Source organism: Capsicum annuum, chromosome 10, assembly GCF_002878395.1.
Source record: "Capsicum annuum cultivar UCD-10X-F1 chromosome 10, UCD10Xv1.1, whole genome shotgun sequence".
Lineage (NCBI taxonomy): Eukaryota > Viridiplantae > Streptophyta > Magnoliopsida > Solanales > Solanaceae > Capsicum > Capsicum annuum.
In genome coordinates this window covers 23,341,321-23,355,138 of record NC_061120.1, presented here as the reverse complement: position 1 = coordinate 23,355,138, position 13,818 = coordinate 23,341,321, and positions in this window count along the sequence as shown.

The window sequence follows — 13,818 nt, the reverse complement described above, 5'->3', positions numbered from 1 at the left end:
ATTATCGGGTATTAAATACCCCCAGGACACGATAACATAAAAAGAAAGACAAAATATGATCATAAAGGCATAACAATACTTGCTTGCTACCAATGCACTCATTTAGACAATTTGTCAAACACTTGATATACATGAACTTATGCATGAATGGGATCACATAATAACATGTCATACTTTCACTAGTCAAATCACATAAGAATTTCATCAAACACTTGTAGGGAATAACCTTGTACCTGATTGGGACCACATAATAACATGTCATGATTCCACTATTTACTTCACATAGGCAATTTAGAAAATAATTGGGGAGCATGGATTATTACATGATAATGGCCAACACATGAACATCATGATACATTAATCAATTTGCAAACTCAAGATTTTATCAAGATAATCACATATTCATCACACATGCTATTCAATTTTTATGAAACTTGCAATTAAATTATGGATTGAAACCCAACTAATATCATGAACATGCATTCAATTTAACTCAAACATGGAAATCATGAATCTGAGATCCTGTATGTTTAAAAGGGGTTCTTAGACTTCATGGGTGAATGAGACCCATGAATGAACACCTAACATACCTGAGAAGAAGAGTTGTTGAAATATCTTGGAGGATTTCTTGAGGATTGATCTTGATTTTTGAAGCTAGGATTTTTGCCTCTTGAGAAAGAATGTTCTAAATCTAGAGAAAAGTGAGTGAATAATGAGATATTACGTTATTTAGGGTATAAATCCCGTATTTAGGATGATTAGGGGTTTTCAGAATTGACCAAACAGCCCCTAAAATTAAATAACGAAAGATGAAAATCTCAATTTTTCACCTCGGTGCGATGCGGTATAATCGCACCAGCTTACTGAAAAGTGGACAACTGGGAACTAGGCTGGTGGCGCGACACGGTGCCATTGCGATGCACCATTATCGTGGAGTAATAGTGGAAAAATGAAAATTGGGGAATTGGCTGGTGACGCGATGCGGTGGTATCATGTTGGCTCACTGGAAAATGACAATCGTCATTTGGACTGCCTCCACGACGCGCTGAAGTACCAGGTCGTACACTGTTTCATAAAAATAGCTCTAACTCTTCGGCCGGGTATCGAATTTGGATAAATTTTATATCGTTGGAAAGTTAACTGAATTTTCTACGCATTAGTCAGCTCTAAACTAAAAAATAGTGAGTATTTTTCAAAAATTTATATTGGATAACTCAGGGACTGAGAGTTAATTTAAGCTAGGAAAATATGAGGTATTATAATATCTCCCACTTAGGAGCATTCATCCTCAAATAAGACTGACTAGGCTGAGAAATACTGATAGACTGAGTTTACACTTTGAACTTCAATGACTTAACTATGACTACATGACTAAAACTACTAATACGCTGAGTTTACACACTGACCATGTATATCTCATGCATGGAATACATGACTGAACTGATTCATGAATAAATGAATGAACATGCAACTGTAAAGAATACCAAGTTCATAACTATAATTGAACATAGAACTGAGTAAATTTAAGAAAAACTATCACCTTAAACTGAGAATACTAATAAACCTGAGATCATTTACTAAACATGTATGGACGGGAACATGAGAACATAACTGAGTCTGAAAAATGATATATATGACCCGAATATCGTGAACTAACTGATTTCTTGGATACATGTCATACAGATAGAATTGGAACTTGAGGGTCAACTTATGAGTACCCACTACTCCCAACTAGATTCATTACTTGAAGAGAAAATGGAAGGTTTAGGACATGAAAGCTCGGGGATTATAGTGTATCTCCCCCTTGGGGCATTATATCCCTTAAAGAATGCTGACTTGGCTGAGATACTAAGGAAAAACTGGGATGATACATGAGGAATCTACAGACTAAAACGTGACTGAATGTCTGAGATCTAAAACTGAGGTATGATACATGAACTGGGCTAAACTCATAACTACTAGGATGGTCCATCTTGGAACAGTCATATTCATGAAACTTCGAATAGTATGACTAGATGGAAAGATGGGGAAACCATATGAACATGTCCGCCTGATTGCTAAACTAAATTCTTGGCTTTACAGACTAACTTATCCTGAAAACTTATACTCAACTAGGGAGTTTCTTAACACTCTTTCTATAAAATTCTAATGACTTTAAGGAGCAAGGAAATCTTGGCATGGTCTGAATGAGACATCTGAATAAAAAATCACAACATGGCTAAAATTTTGTAATATGAGCATTAATAACTCTGCCTACTGAGGTTTGATCTGGACCGAATTCTTCCATTATGTTCACGCCTACTTAAATCTCCAAAATGTATTTATCTCCTTACACATCATCATGACATTCAAGCCTATCTTCATAACTACAGCCTCATGTAAAACTAGCATGCAATAATCTTTTCTTAACATGAAACATTTAATCTCTCCCTTCTAAGAAATTGCTCATCACTACATCATTTCATAAGGAGAGTTCACTGAAGGTTAAAACATGGGGACCTGAAGAATGAATGGACACTATACTGAACTTAACACTTAACTGAGGCCTGAGGAGTATAACATCAACACCTGGACTTTATCAAGAGATCTAAACTGAGGATATACATGACAAAATCTGAATTTAGCTAATAATTAAGAGTGTAGCAGAAGTCATGGGAACTGAGAATACTATAAAGCATAAGTACATGAGTTATGAGTTGCATGACCTGGGTTTGGAGTTTCTGTATTCATGGAACATGATTCATAATACTGAGGAAACTGGAACTCCTTATACTAGAAACTATAAACGTACATGATTTTTGATAATGTGCATGAATAGGAACTATGATCATAAAGTTGATATGTAAGGCATGAGTAGATATCGTGATAGCTAAAGTGTAAAACTTTGCACTGAGGTAAGGATGGGTTAGGCATCAACCTCTCCCACTGCTTCTCTACACATACAAACATTACTACTAAAATTTGAAAGCCTAACTTGGTTACTTGTTCTACCATTTTCCCCTCAGCTTAAAGTCATTATTCTAAGTCTTTGAACCCCTTAATAAACTCTAAATCAAGCTAAGACCACTTTGCTCTAGAGTCTAAGATATGACAATGCTCATAAATACTAAACTCTTTCTGAAGGACTATTCCTGATAATATAAGATCCACTACTAGTACTTTTTTTTATACATAATTCTTTGCTTTATATTGCCCCAACAATCATCATATACCAACCTCAACACTGACTAACTTAAAATTCTCAACTTCTCTTTCTACTAGTTCAATCTAGAGATTCAAACTTAAATCAACTGAAACTGAGGTACTACCCCTTCATTCAAGGATTGGTTCATCAATAAATTAAAACTAAATGACTCTATTACTGAACTTAACTGAAGAAATTTTTTTTTGGAGCACTGAAACCGAGCAATTTCTGTAAACTCATCTGGCTGGAATAGATTTACCTACTGAGGTAAGCACAAAGAAAGGTTCTGTAACTAGAAGTAAGAAAAGGATTAGATTAAGAGTTTAACTTGAACTTATGTGCACTCACATTATATGAACACTGAAAGAAGGGAAACTTTTCCTAAAACATCTTATAGCCTCATGTACGTGTGGCGCGCTATACACCCATGTACAAGACTCTACTAGATACGGCTTTCAAACTCCCTAGTACTCTGTTGAACCTTAGGCTCTGATACCAACTTTGTAACCCCCTGAGAGTACAAACTGGGCATCACATGGTGCTTACAGTCCTGAGGGACCACAAGCTAAGCCATGACTAATATCTGCTGTGAGCACTGAATAACAATACTAAAATAAATGCAGAATTAATCTAAATTATCATAAGGTTTAAAATTGAATTACTAATAAATAATAACATCTGGTAGAAATATCTGAAAACTAAACACTTTCTAAACTGGTCTAGTTTGAAAGCCTCTAACTGAACTGTCTGAATATGGAGTTGATGGGACAATCCCCCGACTAACTCCAACTACTGAAATACTGAAATAAAAGAATATCCTCGATAAATGAGGACTCACTACTAAATTTTTGAGTGCTGACTGGATCAGCCTAAGCGTGATCAAGAACCTGAGCGTCCAGACCTATGATATGAGACATCATAGCACAAAGAAAGAGTATGAGTCAGTACGTGGAATGTATTATATGCTAGATGAGGTAAGGCTAATGCAAGGGTTAATATGCATGAACAGTAACTGACTGAATGTTATAAAGTAACTGAATATAAGAGTATGTGGATAGCTAATAATACTGAAAACATTAAGTATGTAATACTATGGATATACAAAGATATATACTGTATCTGGGCTTTTCTGAAGCTGAGTACTGAGTTCTGATAGCTGAGTAACTAATATCTGGAGTTACTAATAACTAAATTCTAAACTAAGATTGAAACTAAAACTATGGGAGGTAATCATCTAACCAACATGCCTCTCTCTGAACTGATTGGAGTCCGAATTGTAACCCCAGTTAGAAGGGTCCTAATACCATTCCATGGGTACTAACACTAGATGTGAGTTAACCCTAACTAATAGAAAGATGTTTTGTCAATCCTCACTAATAGTAAAACTCCTGAGAGATGTGCCAACCCTTATCTAGCAGGAAGTCATCTCAACCTACGCTGGCTACATAGTTATGTAGCTTAGGGATTTCTACTAAGGGTCAAATCCTACACTAACAGGAATTCCCCCATTCTTGGGTTCACTCGGTGCTGAATCCTACTACAAACTTAAAGACACTAAACTAATTATACTAAGCTGAACTGGACTAATAATAAGTTTACTGAGGTTTTCTAAGTTTTGTCACAGACTGAAAGTACTACTGGTCATGTAATGACTGATACTATTCTGTAACTGACACTGGCTCTAGGTAAATAGGTAAATTATCAGGTATTAAATACCCCCAGAATTCAATAACATAAAAATAAAGACATAATATGATCATAAAGGCATAACAATACTTGCTTTCTAACAATGCACTCATTTAGACATTTTATCAAACACTTGATATACATAAACTTGTGCATGAATGGGATCACATAATAACATGCCATGCTTTCATTAGTTAAATCACATAAGCATTTCATCAAACACTTGTAGGGCATAAGCTTGTGCATGATTGGGACCACATAATAACATGTCATGACTTCACATAGGCAATTTAGCAAACAGTTAGGGGGCATGGATTATTTACATGTAATGACCAATACATGAAAATCATAATGCATTAATCAATTTGTAAATTCAAGGGCTTATCAAGATAATCACATCTTCATCACACATGCTATTCAATTTTCATGAAACTTGCAATTAAATCATGGATTTAAACCCAACTAATATCATGAACATGAATTCAATTTAATTCAAATATAGAAATCATGAATCTGAGATCTTGTATGTTTAAAAAGTGTTCTTGGACTTCATGGGTTAAAGGGACCCATGAATGAACACCAAACATACCTGATAAGAAGAGTTCTTAAAGGTTATTAGAGGATTTCTTTAGGATTGACCTTGATTCTTGAAGCTAGGATTTTTTCCTCTTGAACGAGAATATTTTAAATCTTGAGAAAAGTGAGTGAATAATGAGGTATTAGATTATTTAAGGTATAAATCCCGTGTTTAGGTTGATTAGGGATTTTGAGAATTGACCAAACAGCTCCTAAAATGAAATAACGGAAGCTGGAAATCCTAATTTTTTCACCCCGGCGCGACGCGGTACAATCGCACCGGCTTATCGGAAAGTGGACTACTGGGAACTGGGGTGCGATGTGGTGCCATAGCGGTGCCTCACTAGATGTGAAACTTGTCCTTGGCGTGATGCGCCACTATCACAGAGTAATACTAGAAAAGTGACAATTGGGAAATTGGTTGGTGAAGCGACGCAGTGGTGTCGCGTTGGCTCACTGGAAAATGACAATTACCATTTGGACTGCCTCCGCGACACGCTGAAGTAACAGGTGGTACACTGTTTCACAAAAATGGCTCTAATTCTACGTTTGGGTATCGGATTTGGGTGAATTTTATATCGTTGGAAAGATGACTGAATTTCCTACGTATTAGTGAGCTCTAAATTGAAAAATAATGAGTATTTCAATATTTTATATTGGATAACTCATGGACTGAGAGTTAATTTAATTTAGGGAAATACAGGGTATTACAATATCTCCCCCTTGGGAACATTCATCCTCGAACGAGACTGACTTGGCTGAGAAATGTTGATAGACTGAGTTTACACATTGAACATGTACGACTTAAGTATGACTACATTACTGAAACTACTGATACACTGAGTTTACATACTGACCATGTATATCTGATGCATGGAATACATGACTGAACTGATTCTTGAATGAATGACTGAACATGCAACGGTAAAGAATACCAAATTCATAACTGTAACTGGACATAGAACTAAGTAAATCTAAGAAAGACTGTTACCTTAAACTGAGAGTACTAATGAACCTGAGATCATTTGTTGAACATGTATGGATGGGAATATGAGAACATGACTGAGTCTGAAACATGATACATATAAACAAAATATGGTGAACTGAACTGCTCTTGAATACATATTATACAGCTGAGATTAGAACTTAACGGTCAACGTATGAGTACCCACTACTACAAACTGGATTCATTATGTGAAGATAAACTAGAAGGTTTAGGACATGAAATCTCGGGGATTATAGTGCATCTCCCCCTTGGGGTATTATATCCCTCAAAGATGCTGACTTGGCTGAGATACTAAGGAAAAGTTGGGACGATACATGAGTTACATACAGACTGAACCATGACTGAATGTCTGAGATCTAAAACTGAGGCATGATACATGAACTAGGCTAAACTCGTAACTAGTAGGATGCTCCATCTTAGAACATTCATATTCACGAAATTTCAGATAGTACGACTAGATGAAAAGATAAGGAAATCGTACGAACTTATCTGCCTGACTGCTAAACTGAATTCCTGGCTTTACAGAATAACTTATCCTGAAAACTTATATGCAACTGGGGCATTTCTTGACACTCTTTCTATAAATTTCTACTGACTTTAAGGAGCAAGGAAATCTTGGTATGGTCTGAATGAGACATCTGAATAAGAAATCACAACATGGCTAAAATTTTGTAATATGGGAACTAATAACTCTGCCTACTGAGGTCTGATCTAAACTGATTTCTCCTACTATGTTCAAGCCTACTTAAATCTCTGAAATATATTTATCCCCTTACATATCATAATGACATTCAAGTCTATCTTCATAACTACAGCCTCGTGTAAAACTAGCATGCAATAATCTTTTCTTAACATGAAATGTTTACTCTCTCCCTTCTAAGCAACTTCTCATCACTATATCATTTCATAAAGAGAGTTCATTGAAAGTTAAAATATGGGCACCTGAAGCATGAATGAACACTATACTGAACTTGACACTTAACTGAGGCCTGAGAAGTAGAACATCAACATCTTGGACTTTATCAAGAGATCTATACTGAGGATATACGTGATGAAATCTAAATTTAACCAATTATTAAGAGTGTAGCAGGAGTCATGGGAACTAAGCATACTGTAAAGCATGAGTACATGAGTCATGAGCTGCATGACCTAAGTTTGGAGTTTCTATATTCATGGAATATGATTTGTAATACTGGGGAAACTAAAACTCCTTATTCTAGAAACTATAAACGTACATGATTTTCGATAATGTGCATGAATATAAACTATGATCATAGAGCTGACACGTAAGGCATGATTAGATATCGTGATAGCTGAAGTGCAAAACTTTGCACTGAGGTAAGGACGGGTTAGGCATCAACCCCTCTTACTACTTCTCTACACATACAGACATTACTACTAAAATCTGAAAGTCTGACTTAGTTACTTGTTTACCATCTCCCCCTTAGCTTAAAGTTATTATTCTAAGTTTGTGAACCCCTTAATAAACTATAAATTGAGTTGAGACCACTTTAATCTAGAGTCTGAGATATGAAAATGCTCATAAACACTAAACTCATTCTGAAGGACTACTCCTGATAATTTAAGGTCCACTGCTAGTACTTCCTTTTGATATATAATTCTTTGCTTTCTATTTCCCTAACAATCATCATATAGCAACCTCAACACTGACTAACTTAGAATTTTCAACTTCTCTTTCTACTAGTTCAATCTCGAGATTCAAACTTAAATCAACTGAGGTACTACCCCATCATTCAAGGACTGGTTAATAAAGATGATTAAATCATACAAAGTTTTCCTAATTTTAATTTTTATCCTATGGGAAATTGAATTATCTTTCCAACGATACCCATTTTGCTCAAATCCGATGTGGGGGTAGAAAGTTATGGCCAAATTACAGAAAATAGTCTAAACCGCCCAGGTACGATGGAAAGGGGCCGACGGACTGTCGAGCTAGTGATGGACCATCGATCTAGTGACGGACCATCATCCAAACCATCACAACTGAGGTAGTGAAACTAGCTTCTGGCTAAGCGCGACGAAAAGGGCCGACGGTTCGACCGTCGAGCTAGCGACGTACCGTCGCCCAAACCATCGCAATGGAGGCAATGAGACCACATTCTAGCCAATTACAACGTGTTGGACCGATGGACCATCGATCTAGAAATGGACCATTGCGCAGGCCATCGCACACTTCCTTTCAATAATTTAAAGCCGTTTTAAAAGGACTTTTTGGTCTTTTTCCATTCTTTAACACCTAGATATATCAAAACGAAGCATAGAACTTCAGATTCATCCCAAGCATAAAAAACTAGGGTTTTCTCTCAAGATTAAACTTCAAGAGAAAGACCTAATTCCTTCTCTAATATTTCACCATAGTTCTTACAAATTGGGATAAGATTCAAGGTTCCCAAGTCAAATGCTTTAAGAACCCTCACTCAAGAGTACCAAAAAGAGTCTCAAGCAAGCTTGTGCATCTAAATTCATAATCTAAGGTATGTGGGGTTTGAACAAGGGTAACTCTTTCACCCTTGTGCCCAAAGGCTTATTTTAAATACAAATTTCTGCAAATTATGAGATTTTCCATGAAATTGAAGTTAGGGTTTATACCCATTATTATTGTTTGCAAGATTTTGAGATTTCCCATGGATTAAAGGTTGAATTACATGATTTTGTTTATATTTCCATGCCTATTTCCGAATTTTTTAGATTTTAAGATGATTATGAATGTTTTGTTATCAAGCATTAATTTTGAGATATTGAAATCATGAGATTCATATTATGATTTATTTTTTTCTAATATCTTGATTGAGATGATTGTAAGATTTTTAAGATGATGGTTGAGCATGAAGTTTAAATATGATTATGATCCATTAAAGCTTTATATTTTGAGTCCTACGTACAAGTGATGAGTTTATAAGGAGATTATGATCTCAAGTTTTGTTGACAAGTTTTGATAAGTACTTTCAAAAGCTAAGATAGGAATCCGCACCACTTATGATTTAAAGCTAACAGAAGCATAATTTAGTTTTCATTATAGACCCTTGAGTTATTTTAAGGTGGATTTTCTAAAAGTTCTGAGCCTAAGTATGGAAGTAGTATTTAGCACCGAGTTGGGTATGATTCCAAGGTCTCATACCCCAGAACTATGTGCCACCGTAGGATTGAGATTTATGGGCCCAAGGCCAAGATAGTGATCACGAAAGTTAAGATTCTATTCTGATGGCAAGGATAGAATAGATCTCCCCAATGTAGGCAAGACATTGGACTCTATGTCAGCTCACATGGTTTATGTCGGTTAAAAGAAACTCCTAAGTTCCCAAAGAGTCCTAAAGTTCCCTAAGTCCCAAAGTTCCATAATCATAAGTCTTTGAGTTTCTAAAGTTTCAAAAAAAGTTTCTTATTCTCTTTAACTCAAAAGTATAAGTTTGAAAGTTATGGTTTAAGATTTACTTTTACTTACAAGCTTTAAGAATAAGAGAAGAATAAAGATTTTACAGTTAAGTATGATGACTCACAAGGTTTATATCATATATTTCACTATTTCTGATTTATGAGCTTTATATTTGAAACATACTCAAGCTATGTGAGTCATTCATAATTTCATGCATGGGTTTTACCAAGATTATTGATATTGTTTACTTAATGCATACACCCTCATACACTCAATACATCCTCAAAGTACTGATCCATATATATGTCTGTGTGCTACATTGTCTCATAATATAGGTTCAAGTACTCAGTCTCCGCAGTGCCAGTGATCTCCGAGCATATTGTCTATATTTCCACAGTGGTGAGTCCTCATGTTTCAAGGGCCTATTTTTAGACTTTTAGTTATGATGTCAGTTGATTTTGTAGATTTCAGTTCGAATCAATTGTGGATCTGTCCCAATGGCTCTCTAGTTCTTGAGTAGTAGAGGCTTTGTCAGACTAGTGGTTGAAGTTTTCTAGGTCATTTTCAATATTGACATTCAAACTATGTTTTTCAGTTCTCTCAATCCAAATTAGGCATAATATGTGGTTATTTCTTGGTTTAATTATCCTAAAGTAAGTGTTAGAAGTAATAGCAGGCTCAAAGGGTTAGCTTAGGGCTACTTGTAGCCTTAAGAACCGTGTGACATCTCGGGGCGTTACAATTAGACTAAGAGTTTAACTTGAGCTTATGCTCAATCGCACCACATGAACACATAAAGAAGGGAAACTTTTTCTAAAATATTTCATAGCCTCCTATCCATAAGTGTGGCGCGCTACGCATCCAGGCACAAGACTCTACTAGATGCGGCTTTCAAACTTATTTGGACTCTGCTGAACCTTAGGCTCTGATACCAAGTTTGCAACACCCTAAGAGTATACCCTAGGTGTCACACGGTGCTTAAGGTCCCGAGGGACCACAAGCTAACCCATGACTGATATTTTTTATAATCACTGAATAATAATACAAAAATAAATATGGAATTAATCTGAATTGCCATAAGGTTCAAAATCTATATACTGATAAATAATAACATCTGGTGAAAACATCTGAAAACTAAAAACTATCTGAACTGGTCTAGTTTGAAAGCCTCTAACTAAACTGTCTTAATATGGATTTGATAGGACAAGCCCCCAACTAACTCCAACTACTGAAATACTGTAATAAAAGCATATCCTCGATAGATGAGGACTCACTACTAAATATGCGACTGCTGATTGGATCTGCCTAAGCACAGTTGGGAACCTGAGTGTCTGGACCTATGATATAAGATATCATAGCACAAAGAAAGAGTATGAGTCAGTACATGGAATGTACTGGTATGCTAGATGAGGTAAGGCTAAATGCAAGGGTTCATATGCATAAACAGTAACTGACTAAATGATATAGAGTAACTGAATGTAAAAGTACATGGATAATTCATACTACTGAAAACACTGAGTATACAATACTATGGACATACATAGATATATACTGTATCTAAGTTTTTCTAAAGATGAGTACTAAGTTCTGATAACTGAGTACCTAATATCTGAATTTACTAATAACTGAATTCTAAACTGAGACTGAAACTAAAACTGTGGGAGGTAATCATCTAACCGACATGCCCCTTTCTGAATTAATTGGGGTTCAAACTGTAACCCTAATTGGAAGGGTGCTAATACCATGCCACGGGTACTAACACTGGCTGTGAGTTAACCCTAACTAATAGGAAGATGTTTTGTCAACCCTCACTAACAGGAAAACTCATGAGAGATATGTTAACCCTCATCTATCAGAAAGTCATCTCAACCTACATTGGCTACATAGTTCTGTAACTCAGGGATTGCTATTAAGGGTCAAACCCTACACTAATAGAAATGCCCTCATCCCTGGGTTCAGTCAGTGCTGAATCCCACTCCCAACTGAAAGACACCAAACTGATTATACTGAACTGGACTGGACTGATACTGAGTTTACTGAGTTCTCCTGAGTTTTGTAACAGACTGAAAGTACTACTGGTCGTGACATAACTGATACTATTCTCTAACTAACACTGGCTCTAGGTAAATAGCTAAATTATCGGGTATTAAATACACCCAGGACTCGATAATATAAAAGGAAAAACATAACATGATCATAAAGGCATAACAATACTTGTTTGCTAACAATACACTCATTTAGACATTTTGTCAAACACTTGATATACATGAACTTGTGTGTGAATGGGATCACATGATAGCATTTCATGCTTTCACTAGTCAAATTACATAAGAATTTCATCAAATACTTGTAGGGCATAAGCTTGTACATGATTGGGACCACATAATAACATGTCATGATTCCACTATTTACTTCACATAGGCAATTTAGCAAACACTTGGGGTGCATAGATTATTTACATAATAATGGACAACACATGAACATCATAATACATTAATCAATTTATAAATTCAAGGGTTTATCAAGATAATCACATATTCATCATACATTCTATTTAATTTTCATGAAACTTGCAATTAAATCATGGATTAAAACCCAACTAATATCATGAACATGAATTTAATTTAATTCAAACATGGAAATCATGAATCTAAGATCTTGTATGTTCAAAAAGAGTTCTTGAACTTCATGGGCGAAAGGGAACAATTAATGAATACCTAACATACCTGAGAAGAAGATTTCTTGAAGGTTCTTGGAGGATTTCTTGAGTATTGACCTTGATTCTTGAAGCTAGGGTTTTTGCCTCTTGAGTGAGAATATTTTAAATCTTGAGAAAAATGAGTGAATAATGAGATATTAGGTTATTTAGGGTATAAATCCCGTGTTTAGGCTGATTAGGGGTTTTGAGAATTGACCAAACAGCCCCTGAAATTAAATAATGGAAGCTGGAAATCTCAATTTTTCACCCCAGCACAATGCGGTACAATCGCGTCGGCTCACTAAAAAGTGGACAACTGAGAAATGGGGCACGATGCAGCACCATTGTGGTGCCTCACTGGATGGGAAACTGAGCCTTGGCGTGACATACCATTATCTCTGAGTACCACTAGAAAAGTGACAATTATGAAATTAGATAGTGACGCGATACCACCCATGGAAAATAACAATCACCATTTGGACTGCCTACGCGATGCGCTGAAGTACCAGGTGGTACACTATTTCACAAAAATGTCTTTAACTCTACTCTCGAGTATCGGATTTGGGTGAATTTTATATCATTAGAAAGCTGACTGAATTTCCTATGCATTGGTGAGCTCTAAACTGAAAAATATTGAGTATTTCAAAATTTTATATTGGATAACTCATGGACTCAGAGTTAATTTAAGATAGGGAAATAAAGATAGAGAAATACAAGGTATTACAATATCTCCCCCTTGGGAACATTCGACCTCGAATAAGACAAACTAGGCTGAGAAATGCTGATAGACTGAGTTTACACATTGAACATACACGACTTAAGCATGACTACATGACTGAAACTACTGATACGTTGAGTTTACATCCTGATCATGTATATCTGATGCATGGAATACATGACTAAACTGATTCATGAATGAATGAATGAACATGCAACGGTAAAGAATACCAAATTCATAACGTAACTGAACATGAAACTGAGTAAATCTAAGAAAGACTGTCACCTTAAGCTGAGAATACTAATGAACAAGAGATCATTTACTAAACATGTATGGATGGGAATATGAGAACATGACTGAGTCTAAAATATGCTATGTATGAACTGAATATCGGGAACTGAACTGATCTTGGATACATGTCATATGGCTGAGATTAGAACTTAAGGGTACCCTTATGAGTACCCACTACTCTAAACTGGATTCGTTACATGATGAGAAACTGGAATATTTAGGACATGAAAGCTCGAGGATTATAGTGCACCTCCCTCTTGGGGCA